This window comes from Penaeus japonicus, unplaced genomic scaffold (genome assembly GCF_977035675.1).
Source record: "Penaeus japonicus unplaced genomic scaffold, GWHDUDI00000001_assembly GWHDUDI00000037, whole genome shotgun sequence".
NCBI lineage: Eukaryota > Metazoa > Arthropoda > Malacostraca > Decapoda > Penaeidae > Penaeus > Penaeus japonicus.
The window spans coordinates 10,016,369-10,021,292 of NW_028234439.1; positions in this window are offsets into that span (position 1 = coordinate 10,016,369).

Below are 4,924 nucleotides of genomic sequence, written 5' to 3' on the forward strand. Positions count from 1 at the left end.
CCACTTTTTCTTCTTAATGCTCTTGAGCATATCCTCTACTTTTATTTGTTGCCTGATCCATGTTTTTCTTTTTTTTTGTGTTTTTTTTTTTTTTTTTTTTTTTTCTCTTAAGCTAACTTTTAACAAAAGCCTTTCCATTCCTCTTTGAGCACTTACTAATTTCCTTTCAAGTACTTTGGTCGTAGTCCATGTTTCTGACCTATATGTCATGACGGGGGGACACATTTGTCAAAAACCTTTCTCTTTAGACATAGTGGCAGACGACCTCGTAATATATTACTATGTGCAAATATTTACCTCCCTGACCGGGACTCGAACCCGCGCCGTAAGATCGACAGGCACGGTTGATACCGCTCAGCTCCACGACCCGTAAAAGAGATGTTCAACCAGACGCCTTATGAGATGTCATGGACATTACCTATGTGTTCTTGCCAGAACAGTGATAGCGAGGTTTCACGAACATCTCCCACGGGCACTCGGCAGCCACGGAATCACAAATTCAAGTCCCAAATCAAGTTACCAAGGTTATATGTGTGAGAAGATGGTAGAATGCAGTAACGCATTTTAATATATGCAAATATTTACCTCCCTGACCGGGACTCGAACCCGCGCCGTAAGATCGACAGGCACGGTTGATACCGCTCAGCTACACGACCCGTAAAAGAGATGTTCAACCAGACGCCTTATGAGATGTCATGGACATTACCTATGTGTTCTTGCCAGAACAGTGATAGCGAGGTTTCACGAACATCTCCCACGGGCACTCGGCAGCCACGGAATCACAAATTCAAGTCCCAAATCAAGTTACCAAGGTTATATGTGTGAGAAGATGGTAGAATGCAGTAACGCATTTTAATATATGCAAATATTTACCTCCCTGACCGGGACTCTCACACATATAACCTTGGTAACTTGATTTGGGACTTGAATTTGTGATTCCGTGGCTGCCGAGTTACCAAGGTTATATGTGTGAGAAGATGGTAGAATGCAGTAACGCATTTTAATATATGCAAATATTTACCTCCCTGACCGGGACTCTCACACATATAACCTTGGTAACTTGATTTGGGACTTGAATTTGTGATTCCGTGGCTGCCGAGTGCCCGTGGGAGATGTTCGTGAAACCTCGCTATCACTGTTCTGGCAAGAACACATAGGTAATGTCCATGACATCTCATAAGGCGTCTGGTTGAACATCTCTTTTACGGGTCGTGTAGCTGAGCGGTATCAACCGTGCCTGTCGATCTTACGGCGCGGGTTCGAGTCCCGGTCAGGGAGGTAAATATTTGCATATATTAAAATGCGTTACTGCATTCTACCATCTTCTCACACATATAACCTTGGTAACTTGATTTGGGACTTGGAATTGTGATTCCGTGGGGACTGAGTGCCCGTGGGAGATGTTCGTGAAACCTCGCTATCACTGTTCTGGCAAGAACACATAGGTAATGTCCATGACATCTCATAAGGCGTCTGGTTGAACATCTCTTTTACGGGTCGTGTAGCTGAGCGGTATCAACCGTGCCTGTCGATCTTACGGCGCGGGTTCGAGTCCCGGTCAGGGAGGTAAATATTTGCATATATTAAAATGCGTTACTGCATTCTACCATCTTCTCACACATATAACCTTGGTAACTTGATTTGGGACTTGAATTTGTGATTCCGTGGCTGCCGAGTGCCCGTGGGAGATGTTCGTGAAACCTCGCTATCACTGTTCTGGCAAGAACACATAGGTAATGTCCATGACATCTCATAAGGCGTCTGGTTGAACATCTCTTTTACGGGTCGTGTAGCTGAGCGGTATCAACCGTGCCTGTCGATCTTACGGCGCGGGTTCGAGTCCCGGTCAGGGAGGTAAATATTTGCATATATTAAAATGCGTTACTGCATTCTACCATCTTCTCATATTACTATGTGTACCGAAGGCACTCCAACCTAGCCTGATTCGCTGTTTTATCTCGGCTTTGCAGGATGTATTCGTCTGGATGAGTTGCCCTAGGGATACATACTATTTTACTGCTTCTAGTAACGCGCCCTGTATTTGTATTTGCTCAATTGGGGTTCGGCTATTGAACATGACTTTGGTCTTCATGTTCATTTTAAGGCCAATCTTCAGACTTTCCCTATTGAAATCGCTTAGTAATTGTTGTAATTCATCTGCTGACTCGCCGAAAAGAACAATGTCATCTGCAAATTTTAAATTGCTTAAGTGCCCATCCCCTATTTTAATCCCTTTCTCCTTCCAATCTAACTTCTTGAATACTTCCTCCAAGCAAGCTGTAAACAGCTTCGGTGAGATGGTGTCTCCCTGCCTGACACCCCTTTTTATTGGTATTTTATTGGTTTCTGCGTGCATTTTGATGGCCGCTGTACCATCTCTATATATATCATCTATCTACAATATATTTCCTCTGCTCCTTGTTTACGAATTGCATCTAGTACTGCAGCTATCTGTACCGAATCGAATGCCTTTTCATACTCTACGAATGCCATATACAGGGGCTTCCTATATTCGTTTATTTTCTCTCTTATTTGGGTTAGTGTGTGGATATGGTCTGTAGCTGAGAATCCGCTGTGGAACCCTGCCTTTTCCCTGGGTTGCATTGAATCTAATGTATCGATGATGCGGGCTGTGATGATTTTTGTGAATAGTTTATAGATTACTGAAAGGAGGCTTATAGGTTGGTAAGTCTTTAAGTCTTTTGTGTCCCGCTTTTTGTGTATTAAAATTATTATTGCGTTTTTCCAGGATGTTGGTGTTTTACCGACGCTTAGACATTGGTTATAAAGATTGGCCAGTTTTACTGCCACAATCTCTCCTACATCTTGGATAAGATCTACAATAATGTCATCTTCTCCTGGTGTTTTTTCCTCTTTTCATGCCTTTTAGTTCCCTTTTTACTACCTCTACCGTAATGTTTGAAGCGTCTCCAATTGTGTTTGTCTCCATACGTGGTTGATCGTTTTAGTGTTATAAGTCGCAATAGAAGTCTTCTATTACTTTGATAATTTCAATATCATTGTATGTCACTTCTCCATTTGGTTTCTTTACTGTATACATTTGTTTTTCCCCTATTTTGAGTCTCCTCTTTGTTGCCTTAAGGCTGGTGCCTGCAAGCAGAGCTTCATTTATTTTTCGTATATTTAATATGCGTACATCCTCTTTCTTCTTGTTTATCGTCTTAGTCAGCTCTGCTGATTCTATTTTGTATCTGATTGATGCTATTTTATGTCCCTACGCTGTTCCATAAGCTCTTTTGTCTCTACCGAAAGCTTACTGAACTTTTCTTTTTCGTCTTTACCGCCTATTTCAAGTGCAGCTTCCATTAATATCTCACTGAATAGGTCGTTCATTTGAATAGGGGAAAACAAATGTATGCAGTAAAGAAACCCAATGAAATCATCAAAGTAATAGAAGACTTCTATTGCGACTTATACCACTCAAACGATCAACCACGTATGGAGACAAACTAATCTCTTGAACCATTATCAAGCTCGAAATAAAAACATATGTATTATAACAATTGTGTAAGAATTTATTAAGCAAAATTAAGTATGAGATATGAGTTGTTGTTTTTTATTGTTATCAGTTTGAATTGTCTTAATAGATGTACATCAGTATGATTAGATAACAGAAAGATATACGATATATTTCCATGACATTAAAAAATATTGTTGTAAAGCATGTATATATTATAGGATTATAGTCAACCCCAGGAAACAATAAAAGTTTCTTCAAAGGCACAGAAAGGATCAGGCAATTTTGTGGTGGACACACTTAAAGATAACATTATTTTTAAATATGTAGACCAGTGGTTCTCAAACTGGGTGCCGCGGCACCCTGGGGTGCCACGGACAGCGCCTAGGGGTGCCACAAGATTGCCATGAATTTTGTCTTGGCTAGATCGTTTCAAGGTACATTTGTAAAACAGTTTGTAGCAGTCTGCCTATAATTAATGTAGGGTTTGTTGGTAGTTAATTGCTAGTTATTTTACAAAATATAGGGAGATATTCCTTTTGCAAATATATACTTCTACTAACTTATGATTAACTTAACTCATTAGTTAATCTAATATTATGAATCTATTCCACTGACGAGGTCTAATGTTTGGCTGTACTAAAAGTACTTATATGTTATTTGTAGTTGAGTACTGATAATAATTTAATATTAAATAAAAGTATTAAACAGGTACAATTTTATATCAGAAGTTAATTCATGTGAGGAGGGGTGATGGTGAAAAAGGGGTGCCACAGAAAGGATTATATAAATTCAGGGTGCCATCACTGAAAAAAGATTGAGAACCACTGATGCAACGCTCAGCCGAATGATAGATCAGAGTGTTCAAGCAGGCGAGTTTGTCGTTTAGGCAAGAAAAAAGATCTGTTTCTCTGAGGGTTTTTGCTTTCAAATCTATAGAAAAAATTCTTGCTTATAAATTTTGTATCTACATTCTCGATAGTTTGTTTACACTGCCCACTTGTAGGTCTGTGAGAAATATGTCTTCTGGACAGTTTCTCCAGATTAACAATCAATTCGAGGCAGTGGCATTATCTCTGTAAAATGATAACGATCAGGCTATTTGCGCTTACCAAAGACGCTGATAGTCTTGCTTGAATTGCCAGGGAATGCATTCAGTCATCATATAATCACAATGTGATTGGACCAAAATCTTTTCTATTTAAAAATTCGTTAACTTCAGAAATTTGACATACGTATCTGAGATGCTCGATGCACCCAGAGATTATCTAATTAGTGAGTTTAGTGACTATGCTAGAAGCTTCCTTAATCTATCCTCATATATTCTTAATTCACCTAAAAATTGCAACATCTACCCTCATATACCTTTAAGACGTTGGAGACGGGGATAGGTTCCCTCTGCGTGACATTCCAGATGGGTTTTGTTTCAGAGTGAAGGAGGTCACG